The sequence below is a fragment of the Cyprinodon tularosa genome, unplaced genomic scaffold, assembly GCF_016077235.1.
Source record: "Cyprinodon tularosa strain WSP-4 unplaced genomic scaffold, ASM1607723v1 ctg55, whole genome shotgun sequence".
NCBI lineage: Eukaryota > Metazoa > Chordata > Actinopteri > Cyprinodontiformes > Cyprinodontidae > Cyprinodon > Cyprinodon tularosa.
This window is the reverse complement of record NW_024039285.1, coordinates 211,130-224,613: the sequence shown is the minus strand read 5'-3', so window position 1 is coordinate 224,613 and position 13,484 is coordinate 211,130. Positions and strand designations below refer to the sequence as shown.

Here is a 13,484-nt window from a genome sequence, read left to right as displayed (position 1 = left end):
CACTTTGCATTGTCTTTGTACTGAATTGTGCTATACAAATAAATTTGCCTTGCATTGCCTTTTTTAGACACAGGAATCTTTCTCTAAAGTAGAAAACATCATCAGAAACAAAAGGTTTCAGTTTTGCGGAGCCAACACAAACAGTTTAGCTTATTAATGTAATTAAAACTTTATCCTTACTGTCTGGTTACTGGTTATAGCTGCTCCACTGTTGAAGACTTTTCTAACACTCTGCATGTAAACTCTACTAAATATTGTTATGCAAATAATAACAGCAATACAACTTTTCCCTTAAAAAATCTTCGAGTCATGTTTTCTAAAAAATTTATGTTTTATTTTTTGTTTTTAGAGACAAATCTGCTGCAGACTCAGCAGATTGAAAATAAAATTTAACCATTAAGCTTTCAGTACAAAAAAGTGTGTGTGTGTGTGTAAAACAAACTTATTTCATTCACAATGGATAGAGTACACTCAAAAAAGTGGGACTAAGCTAAATTAATATTTACAGAATAAATACTAGTACGGTAACCGTTACATAAAAAAATTGTCTGTCTGCAGTTTGGTATATTGTTATGATGTTTGAATTAAATTTGAAGTATTAAACAGTTGCATTTTACTCATTTTTGTTTGAATAATATCAGCTGAAATCACTGAGTAGAATTTGATACTATTTTATCAGTAAAGTCAACAATGTCGAAAAATTAATAAATTCTACTAATGGGAATTCTGTAGTTTTAAACACGTACACTTCCGCCGAAGGCATTTGCGCCATACGCACGTTGATGTCTGCCACACCCGCCATCAACTGATATCTGCTCAAGGTAAGAGGCTTTAATAACAACACAAAGCTGTGTACATACATACATATATATACATACATACATATATATACATACATACATATATATACATATATATAATTAAAAGTTAGTCAGTCAAGTATTGAATTTTTAAAATATTCAAGTGAGGATTCAGTAAGTATTAGTATTAAAAAATACAAGCAAATTGTTGTAATATCAGTATTTTTCTGTGTAATTTTCAGTCTTTTTAAAGAACTTTGTAACTTTCAGAAACAACCTGATCTATTGATGCGTAGAACCACCTGCTACCAATTCTACACCACTTGTAAAGAACTTCAGCATAAAAACAGCACAAAAATAAAGAGCTATCTTGATTATTATTTATTATTCAAAAACAAACCAAAAAGAAAACAGGAGAGCCTTGATTCTCCTCAAACTGTAAAAGGTTTAATGTTGAATCTATTACCACAAAGAAACTACAACTCTGATTTGAGAATGTATCTGAACAACCTGGCCACATGGCAACAACTAATGCCTTAATAAAATGAATAAACTATCAATAATATCTGCCCCGAGTTTCTCACATTTGGGGAATGTCATGCTAATCTCTAGATAGATAGATCGGTTAATCCACAATGTGTATTCATATTGTTTCACATTTGAGGCGCACACGTTTGACGCGTTTTTAAAGAAGATAAAAATCAGCTTTGGACAAAGTTTTGTTTAAATTAAGCAAAGCTGTTTGCCTTTGGGTTCACTAAACATGCCTACTATCTTCCTCTAGTTTTATTTTAACATTCATCTTTAATTATCCTCCCATATTTGTTTTTTTTTTCTTTGTATGGCTCAGTGTTGATGTTTACTGTCTGCTCTGCTGCTTAACTCCCAGATTGTCTATAAGGTCAATAAAATCAGAAGAACTGTAGGAGGAACGTCTCACTTTCCTTTTTTAGAGCTAATTTGTTTTGACACTGCAAGGTGACAAGAACAATTGTTCTGTTAACATGAGCTGTCAGGTCAGACCCCCCAAAAGAGACACAATAATAACCACCAATCTGCCAAAGCGCTGTACTATAGTAATATTAGAATACTTTCTCAAGTTGACTTCAGTTTTAAAACATTTACAAATTTACAACCACTTATTTCAAGACAATTTACAAAAAAAGACAAAAAGATCCTGTTCACATGACTTGAATCAAACCTTTATTATAGTGAGAAAAAACAGGAGAAGATAGAACGACAGGAAACATACTTCAACAGAACCAGACCCAGAAGGGGGATTTATTATAATACAGTCTTATGAAATAGAAACAAGTCCCAACAAATGTCATCTAAAGGCAATTAACATGACAGCTTTAATACAGAAACATGTAACAGAATTCAACACAAACAGAATCAAATTGAAAAACAAACATCCAGTCCAGTCCAATCCTATTTACAACATGGGGAAGATAAATTCAGCTTATTATGGTGTTTAGAGAAATGTCTTCAATCCAAGGAAGCTCAGCCAATCACATCCAGTCGTTAATTTTGCAGCAGTCCCTCCTGAGCAATGAAGTGGTCACAGTAGAGAGGAAAACTAGCTTCAAACAGGAAGGAACCTCCATGTCAGCGCCCATCTACTGACGTCCAACAGACACAGAGGCGCCGGTCCAAGGAACAGATGACCTCATCTGGAAAAGAAGAACAGGAGTTAGTGAAAAGGGGAACGCTGTTTTTTTTTTTATATTGGGCCCTTGATTTGACTTTATTACATCATGCTCTACTCACGCATATGAGTTTTGTGTCATTTGGAGTTCTTCTGAAGATATTCTGTTAGGTTATATCCAAGTAACGTCTTCCTATGGGCAGTCGACTTGAAGGCACAAACTAAACTGTTCATAATTTATTCTTTATGGTACGCCAGCATTCATAACATGTAGGCTAATCACTTTCCCCCAGAGATCCGCGGTTATATTTTTTATATTTATATCTTTTAAAAACAAAGCGGTACGTGTATGACGTCATCCGCGCGTCGGACTGGAGTTGTGACAGGCAGTCCGGGCCACAGGCGGCTACGCTCTTCCCCTTATATTCATTCAGCTAGCTAATCTGAATCTTTCAATTCCATTTCCAGAGCAATATCATCTGTGGTAGCAGCACTAGACATCTTCCAGGCATGTGAGTAAAACTAGCAGCAGTTCAGCGGACAAGAAGAATGAATGTAGCCAGTGCGCGCGGATGACGTCATAGACACTCCGCTTTGTTTTTAAAAGAGATAAATATAAAAAATATAACCGCGGCTGTCTGGGGGACAGTGATTCGCCCACATGTTATGAATACTGGCGTACCATAAATGATAAGTTATGAATAGTTTAGTTTGTGCCTTCAATTCGTTGCCCATAGGAAGACGTTACTTGGATATAACCTAACAGAATATCTTCAGAACGGCTCCAAATGACACAAAACTCATATGGGTAGACCATGATGTAATAACGTAAAATCAAGGGCCCAATGTAAAAAAAACGCTGTTCCACTTTAATCAATAAGAACATTAATCTGTGAGCTAACAACTCAACAAAAAAACATAAACAATGCTAGTGGTTTGGTTAGTGTTAAGATAAAAAAAATACTATTGTAAAAGATCCTATACATACAAAAATACATTGAGACAAACGTTTATATATATAAGACAAATGTGTATATGATTGTGTTCTCCCGTCTCTGCACCAGCCTGAGGACCATTTTTCTGACTTCACCATCACATTGAGGACTGATTGTTGTAAAGGGGGACATTTTGCTGGTCCTCACATGCTATCTTGCTGACAACTAAGTTTAGAACAAAAAAACTACAATATCCTTTAAATTACAAGACTACCATGAAATTGAAAGTTTATTTTAAATCTAAATGTTTATTTCACTGTTAAATAGGGCTTAGAATTTTATTTTCAGAAAGTTATCAATACAAAAAATAACTAGCTCTAAATGGTCCTTTTATTTAGTTAAAGGAGAAGTTCACTTTTTAACACTTTAAGCCCATTTTCTGTAGTGTCCAGGATGAAATCGAATGATCGACACCAAAATTTTGACAATTGCTCCTGTCTCTGCTTTTTGGCTCATTTAGAATCCACCCCTGGCTGCTTCAGAATGGCTTCCCTAGTGCATGTCCGATAATGTCCTTAAAACAACCTTAAACGTTCTTTTTTTTAAATATGCTACTCACCGGGTCGTCAGCGCTGTTCATTGACGTTCCAAAAAAAGTTTCGTAAAGAAAAAACGTTCCTGTAGTGTTTTATTTAGCATTTTGTAAATCCCATTGAGTTCTGTAGGAATAGTCAATATTCCCCTGCCACCGGAAACGGAAATGGGGCCTGTTTACACAGTTGTAGTCTTTTCGCTTCACTCTGTGTACTCCGACGTCGAGAATCAAGAATCCACCTTTCGTATTCCATTTTCAGAGTTTTTTAAAGTGTTTAACAGAGACGTTAGCACCTCGACGTCGGAGTACACAGAGTGAAGCGAAAAGACTACAACTGTGTAAACAGGCCCCATTTCCGTTTCCGGTGGCAGGGGAATATTGACTATTCCTACAGAACTCAATGGGATTTACAAAATGCTAAATAAAACACTACAGGAACGTTTTTTCTTTACGAAACCTTTTTTGGAACGTCAATGAACAGCGCTGACGACCCGGTGAGTAGCATATTTAAAAAAAAGAACGTTTAAGGTTGTTTTAAGGACATTATCGGACATGCACTAGGGAAGCCATTCTGAAGCAGCCAGGGGGTGATTCTGCATGAGCCAAAAAGCAGAGACAGGACAAATTGTCAAAATTTTGGTGTCGATCATTCGATTTCATCCTGGACACTACAGAAAATGGGCTTAAAGTGTTAAAAAGTGAACTTCTCCTTTAATTCTACCACATCCCCTGCAATTAAACTGTGCTCCCACTAGGGGGCACACACCCCCACTTTGGGAACTATGACATTAGGTTTAGTTCAGATTAAAAGACATTTTAAGCTGTCAGTAAAAAATATTACTGACAACCAAATTAGAAATAGTTTCAATCTATGAGATATATTTCTTTATCGGAAAAAATAAGGTTTCATTGGCTGATTTGGTAACATAATCATCAATCTTTGAAGTTTATTCACTATAAGCAGAAAATTATCCTAATTAACAGAAATAAAGGCTTGATAACATCAAGGTTTAAATTTCAGATCTATAATTTCTCAGAACCAGAACCAGAAAATCAAGGGGCCACTTGAAAAAAACGGCGTTCCCCTTTAACAGACGTAATAACTGAAGACCATGGATGCTTGGAGAAAATGCCTGGAAATGCTTCAAATCTTCAGTCTGTCGTTTCTCTGCTTTAATACGTTCTAAAAAAAAAACCCTACAGAGATCAACCAGGGGGAAATTCTTCCATATTGGATCAGAAGCTGCTTCTTACAGTAACTGTTTATCTGTGGTCTAATGGAAAAGTCAGAACTTCTGATTCTGGTAAAGGTTTGGTTACAGAGAGACAAATAGAGGTGAACATCCATTCATGATGGAAAGATAAAGATTAAAAGTTACAACCCCAAATGGGATGGTTGTAACATTTGTATCTGCTTGTTCTGGATCTGTTTTTAGTATCTTCACTAATACTGATGAACATCTGGATGCAATAAAGGTTCGTTACCTTCTTCTACTGGGTGTAGCAGACTGATGGTTTAGCTGCAGGGTCGTCAACGTTGTTTTACTCCAGGACTCCAGAATGTTAAAGAGAAATATAGGAGCCATGTCTCTCCTCCTTAGCGGTCTGTGTGCTTCATCCTCTTCTTCAGCTCCTTCATCAATGAAAGCAAAGTGTCCTCAGAGTCTGTCTGCATGTGATGTCTCTCTAGTCAAACAACAAGCAACATACCTCCAAACACGTGTGGATGGACTCTGTTCCGATGTGATCCGACTGCTAGAACACTGCTTCCATGTTCAACCTGCTTTCCCTGTAAAAAAAATAAGACAAATTAATCTACAGAATTTCCTCGACACCAAGTTGAAATCTGGGGCAGGATGTTGTTTTCATCATAATCTTAGTCTGTCTGTGTTTCAATGACTGTTAGCTTTTGATCAGGCCTGGGGAGCTTGAGTTGTGGGTTTGTCGTGTTAATAAAGTCTTACTCCGTGTGTTTTCTGTTCCAGTCTTTCTCTGTGCCGTCCTCAGGTGGGGACTGGGAAGCTCCTCACCATCCTGGATGTCCCGGTTCCTCACAGGAGTTCTGCTTTTGGACGTCCGCAGTGTCTGAAATTAACATGAAAAACTAAGTGAGGCCATCTGAAATGTTGACTTTATAATTAAATGATGGATTATTGTTGCTCCTTACTGAATATGCTCTCACTCTTTGTGAAGGTCGGCAGCTCAGATGATCCTCCGCTGGTTTGGTCGCTGCAGATCTCATCAGCATCTTCTGATGGCCCAAAGCTTGGAGAGGCTCGGTCCAACATGGGATTCAAAAAACACAGAAGAGATCCACTGCGGTCAGGACAGGCCTTGATCATATGGAGAATATTTCTGCAGAGGGTTCTTTTCCCTCCAACTAGGCCTGAAAACTAACTGACCAGAGGAACATCTAGAACTAGACCAAGTCACATCGGAAAGCTGTTTCTAACAGTCGGTGCCACTCACAACCAAAACCACTACATGAGTCCTGTCCTCTGCCTCAAACTTGACTAAATCAGTTAGCCCCACCTAGCGTCATCTCTCTACCTTCTCACCAACATCCCAGAGACCAGTTCAACTGATGATCACCACAAGCTGTGTCACTGTCCATTGTATCCAGTTTGTCCCCAGCAGCATCGTTCTACTCTAGATCAGGCTTTCAAACTTCACTCCACCAGAGCTGCTATGCTGCAGTTTTTATTCACATCTCTTCTCCATCAGACCCGAATCAAAGAGCTGAATTCCCTCATCAGTCATTCAGCTCTGCAGAGGTCTGGTAAAAGGCTGTTTGTTTGATCCTGGTGTGTTGGAGGAGAGATGCATCTGAAAACTGCAGAAACACTGCTGTAAAGGACTGGAGTGAGAAACCTCTGCTCTAGACAGCTTCTAATCAACCTCCACTACAGCCTTTTCTCTCTGCCTCAACTCAACTCCACGTTGTCCTCAGCAGCGATGTCCAGCTGTTTCGTTGGATTGGTTTGCCTCCTTGTGGTTTTCAACCAGGATTAATTTTTTGTCTTCTGGTGTTTTTATTTGTTTTTTGTTAACTTGCCTCCACTCTGTGTTTCACCTTGTTGAACATTCTTCTTGTTCTTCTATCAATCCTTTGTTTGTGTTGTCTTCTGTTAACTGTCAGACTGTCCAGCTTTGATATTAGATGTAGAACATTCTAGATTATTTCTGCCTTAACCAGCTATCATGTACCAAACTATGTTGTCATGTCCTCAGATGTCTGTGCTAAAAAAAATTCTTAACATCTAAACTATTTAGCAGCGGGAAAAGCCACGGTGCAAGACGCTACCTAAGGCATCCCTAGACCTGCCAGATATGAAAACAATCAATAAATTATATCCATTTGAAACTCCTCTTCTTAAACATCACTCTCACGACGAGGCCTCTTTCCAGGGCGCTCCTCTTCATCGTCTTCCTCTCTTCTCCTCTTCCTGGAGACGCGGTCTTCTGGGCGCTCCAGGGACTCCTCTGGCTCCTCGTGGTTCCATGGAAGGCTGAAGTCGGGGGGAATCCTCTGGGTGAACTGAAGATGTGGTGGAAGGTGGCCATCGTCTTCATCGTGATCTTCTTCATCTTCAGCGTCTTCCTCTCTTCTCCTCTTCCTGGAGACGCGGTCTTCTGGGCGCTCCAGGGACTCCTCTGGCTCCTCGTGGTCCGATGGAAGGCTGAAGTCGGGGGGAATCCTCTGGGTGAACTGAAGATGTGGTGAAAGGTGGCCATCGTCTTCATCATGATTTTCTTCCTCAGAGCTTGTGTCAGGAGACTCAGCAAAACTTGCCCTAACATTATCAGCATAAGCATCAACCTCCTCCTCTTCATTCTGCTCCGCCAGTATTGCTTCTAAGTCTCTACGACTTAGCCCCAACTCTACGACTACGAGGTCTACCTCCTCGCCATGCTCCAGCACAAACTCTATGGCTACGTGGTGACTGTTTTCCCCATCATACTCTATATTCACCACTAGTTCTCTGACTTCCACCTCCTCATTATCATCCGCATTGTCAATGATATTAGACTGATTTAAATTACCCTCATCCTCTATCAAGAGCTGAGGCTCCGGGTCAGGATCAACTGGAAGCGCGGCGTCTGGAACTGTTAGGAAAAAAATCGTTGGACCAGGAACATTAATTAAGGAACATTCATTGAAAAGAAATAAAGGCTTTATTTTAGGTTGCTGGATGTGCCTGTGTTAGTTTGTCAGGTTTAAGTAGATTTAATCTATAAGAACATCAATCTGTGAGCTAAAACAACTCAATAAAAAAACATAAACAATGCTAGTGGTTTGGTTAGTGTTAAGATAAAAAATAATACTGTAAAAGATCCTATACATACAAAAATACATTGAGACAAACGTTTATATATAAGACAAATGTGTATATAATTGTGTTCTCCTGTCTCTGCACCAGCCTGAGGACCATTTTTCTGGCTTCACCATCACATTGAGGACTGATTGTTGTACATTTTGGACATTTTGCTGGTCCTCACCAGCTATTTTGCTGTTGACTAAGAAAAAAAACCTACAATATCCTTTAAATCACAAGACTACCATGAAATTGTAAGTTTATTTTATATCTACCAGTAAATGTTCATTTCACTGTTAAATAGAGCTTAACATTTTAATTTCAGAAATTTATAAATACAAAAATAATAATTAGCTCTAAATGGGCCATTTATTTAGTTTATTTCTACCACATCCCCTGCAATTAAACTGTGCTCCCACTAGGGGGCACACACCCCCACATTGGGAACTAAGACATTTAAGCTACAGTGTGTAATTTTCAGCAACATCTAACGTCCAGACTGCAGACCGCAGCAACATGAACATCTCCCCCCCACCGCTTCTCCCCCCCCCCAACAGTACGGCGAGCGTTACGGGACAAAATGTCTTCCACAACGTCTGCATCACCTACCTTCTCAAGTGATGAGGTTTGTTTACATAGATAATTTTACAGATAGTATTCTCAGGCATAATACTGCTATCTATTGTTCAGTACCGTCTCAGTTCATCTCTCTCAACTTGCCGTAGTTACTTTCGAGCGTAATGGGCGATCTCTCAATCGCTAGTTTGTTGTCTCTGGGCTGCCGTAGCGCAAAGATGTCTGCCTCCATGGCTGCGAGACCCGCTCCTATGTAATTAGAAATAACGAATTCTAAGGCAACGCAAATATTAAGGTTAAGAGGCTGAGCTCGTAGATGATGATAAATAACATAGTTATGTATAATATATTACATTTCTGACTGTATATCCCTGAAATTATTACACACTGTAGCTTTAAGATAAATTAAGATTAAAGGACATTTTAAGCTGTCATTAAAAATTGTTTTCATTAAACACATACTACCAAATTAGAAATAGTTTCCATCTATAAGATAAATTTCTTTATAAGAAAAAAAAAAGTGTCATTGGCTGATTTGGTAACATAATCATCAATCTTTGAAGTTATTTTACTATAAGCAGAAAATTATCCTAATTACCGTAACAGAAATAAAGGCTTGATAACATCAAGGTTTAAATTTCAAATCTATAATTTCTCAGAACCAGATTCTCAGCTTATCAGACCCCCTCTTCAGTGCATCCTAGATTAAAAATAAAAAAACTTTTAAAATCAACCATACTTTAACACCTTTGACCATCCTTTAAAGTTAAAAATATATGCTATCTTAATTATACCAATTTGTTTACCACAGCATGGTTTAAAAAAGACCTTCCTTTTCAAGTTCAAATATATTTAAAAAAAAATCAATTTTATCCTGAAATATTTTTTTGTATTTTTTCAACCATTTTCACATTAAATTAATCAAAGTTTATTCTCTCAAACCAAACTTTGTCTGTGTTTTACATTGCATTCCTCCCATTTCCAACCAATAAAAAGTAATCGAATACATAGTACGCCTTAAAAAAAACTTTTTTTTAAAACACTGGTTAAAAACATATCATTTCCTAAACACATTTACTAAACTAAACAACTTGAGATTCTTTTTCTCTTTTAGTTAAAATTCAGTTAACTTCCAAAATACTCTTTTTCTTTTATTAAATAGGAAAATAAACAGTTTGGCTTGATTATATTTTATGTTAAATGTCCTTCTAATGTCCTTTTATATTTATTTAATGTATTTTTACCAACATTTCCATACAGAGCAAATTTATTTCCAGGGCATTTTTTAAAAATAATAGACCTAGCTCCATCTAGTTTTCAAACATTTCACATAAAATTCAACAAAGATGTTTTTCTGAAACACAAATGTTTTTGTTTTTTTCAAATAATTAAATCGCTGTTAACATTTCTGACAAATTCATTAAAAAAACACATTTAATCTCTGAGATGTCATGGATGCTAGATGCTAAGCTAGCTGTCACAACTTCATGAAAAAACATTAAAATAATAATTTTTCAATATATATATTTTTATTTATATAGTAAAAGAGTGAAACAAACCTTCCAGATGATCTCCCCATAGATATCCATAATAAAGGCTAGATGTCTCGTCCGCGCTGCTGGCCAATGGAGGTCGACGTCCGCACGTGGCGGCCATCTTGCCACAGGCCGCTCGCTCATTCGTAACATTGTGTTTTAAAGGCGCATGTACTTAAATAACCATAACTTCCTCAATTGTCTAACTGTTTGGTTTGTTAAAAAAAAGTCAGACATGTAGTTATGACACTGCACACTTATGAATAATTATAACCATGGAATTTCATATGAAAAGAACATTGAATAGAACATACAGGTGCAATAAATATACACATGCACAAGGTATTTATGTTAAATCAATATATGCTATTAAAACTCAGTGTACTGAATGGCAACATGATATATAGATATATCTATAGATATCTAAATCTATATAGATATCTATCTATATAGATATAGATACCTATATATATGTATATATATATATAAAAATATGTATATATATATATATATATAAATAAATATATATATATAAATATGTATATATACATATTTATATATATATATATAAAAATATGTATATATATATAAATATGTATATATACATATTTATATATATATATATATATATATATATATATATATATATATATATATATTTTAATATGTATATATATATATACATATAAATATGTATATATATATATATATATAAATATGTACATATATATATATATAAATATATATATATACATATTTATATATATTTTAATATGTATATATATATATATATATATATATATATATATATATATATATATATATACATATTTATATATATATGTATATATATATATACATATATATATAAATAAACACTTTTATTTGGGTGTGATTAATTATTTCACCGTCCTAATTTATTTATATTTACATACATACTTTTATAATATGAATATTATTGTTATAATAAAATATGAAATACTGACAAAAAAGGCTTATTGTGTGGCAACCTCTTGGTGTAGAAGCATAATCCAGGTTTCAAATTAAAGGTAACACTTTGAAGTTTCATGTAGACTATTCGGATTATATATCAGGGGTAATTACACAAAAGTTCCTATTTTTAAACCATTATAAAAGTGACATTTATTTGCTATTAAAATTGGTACAATAGTCCCCTTCACAAGTATATATAGATGTAGCATGTTGAAATCCCCACCTACACTACTGTGATGGTATACACATGGAAGACAGAGATTTAAAAAATTACCCAAAAAACATAGCTTGGCTAATGCCCTTTGAAAAGGAAGGTTTTATTGAGCTTCTGTATAATGTACAAGAGAGTGTTGTCCACAAGGCCATCAAAGCGGACAGGAAGGTAGCTGTGGTCATGTACTAGCGCAGGAATGTCAGCAAACGGGGATGGAAGATCTTCTCCTCCTGCTTACACATTATATAACCTGCAGAAACAAAAACAAAAGTGACCAACAACAATTCACGGTGTATAAGATTGGTATATCAATATGTGATTAAATTTCAATGATACACATGCCCTTTGAAGATGAGCTGGAAAGTTGAAAATGTTTGGCACAACACCATCTTTAAGTTGTCCAAATGAAACTAATACAAACTTATAAAAGGTTTGAGTCAACAACAATCTTGTAATACTATTATGTCATAGCAAAAGTCTGGCATCTTCCTTTTAATAAACTCAGCAAATTCCTGTAACATAATGTAAGATGTTTTGACAAACCAAATCGATTGGAAATCATGTTAAATTCTGCCTCTTCCATTGAGGTAAAGTTGCTGGTTAACGTTAGCAGCTAGCTAAACTGTAACGTTAGCTGCTAACTTACTAACGTTAGGTCTCACTTTGCAGCTTCTTGTTATTAGCCAGCTAACGTTAGGCTAATAATGAAAATACAACAACACTCAGATTATTGTTGTTAGCCAACTAATAACTACAACCACATCCACAAAGATTGTAATTTACACCAAAGATTAATTGTCATACAATTGTTATTGGTGTCAGTAAAACCTATATAATTGACCAATAGTCTCAGCCTTGATAACTTGCGCAAGTAGCCGTGATGCACAACTATGCTGCGCGATTAAGTCATTTTTCGACAAGAAAATCTGCAATTTCGACATGTTCAAGCATCAAGAATAATAGCCACGCTCATAATGTTTGTAAGAAACCAAACTGTTTGTAAATCCGTCAAGAATTCAGTGAGGTAAGAGTATTTGTGTTCGTGCTGATCACTCACCTTACATTAGGTACCACAGAGCCCAACAGAAAGCCTGCCTGAGGCAAGATGGCCGCCGGTGATGACGTTTGAGACTCCGCCGTAAGACATCTAGCCTTTATTATGGATATCTATGGATCTCCCCACAAGTTGTTGTCCTCTGGTGGCGTGCTCATCTTTAACAGTTTAGCAAATCACAGACTGCAGCAGTTCAAGCTTCCAGGTCCAGGTTAGAAATGATCCGTTAAAGATGGCTGCCACTTTTACAGGTGCTCCGTTTCCATAGCAGCGGGTGAGCGTGTGCACGCGCGCGTGCGTGAGAACCACTGGAAAACTTGCTAATTGCAGCTAATTCGCGAAAAACAAAGCACGTTTTTTGTGCAATAAAATAGTTTCATGCTCACCTAAAGGTGAGTTCAGTCAAAGCTGCATTTAATGAGGCAAAGGAGCGAGTTCTAAAGCTTACTGTCCGCTTTCTAAGTGTTTTTACTTTAGATATTGTGCAATAATTCTGAATTTAGAAAGAAATCTCAATCCGAATGAGAGAGGTGTTTTTTTTCTCAATCGTTATTCAGTTTTACATCCATGTACACACCTATTCAGACCTCTGGAGTAAAATAATCTCCACTGTATATGTCCAGTGGGGGACGAAGTACTCAACAGTAGTACTTGAGTAAAGTATTGATACTCGTTGTCTAATGTTACTTATGTAACTTAATTAAGGCTAATGATACTCTATCATAAAATATCCTTCAATGTTGTAAAACTACTCTTAAAAGTACATTTTCTGTTCCTAAAAGTTACTCAAGTAAATGCAACACTGTAAATGTAACTAG

At 36.2% G+C, this 13,484-nt stretch overlaps 1 long non-coding RNA gene across 1 annotated transcript; it reads right to left on the bottom strand.

Annotated features, from left to right (window-relative positions):
• Positions 1–2,109: 2,109 nt before the first annotated feature.
• LOC119796471 lies at positions 2,110–6,076 on the bottom strand. The gene is made up of 4 exons (XR_005282473.1): positions 5,943–6,076; positions 5,689–5,767; positions 5,464–5,611; positions 2,110–2,473 (listed from the first exon to the last, which is right to left on the bottom strand). It is a non-coding gene; the product is annotated as an uncharacterized LOC119796471 (long non-coding RNA).
• Between the last annotated feature and the right edge of the window lie 7,408 nt (positions 6,077–13,484).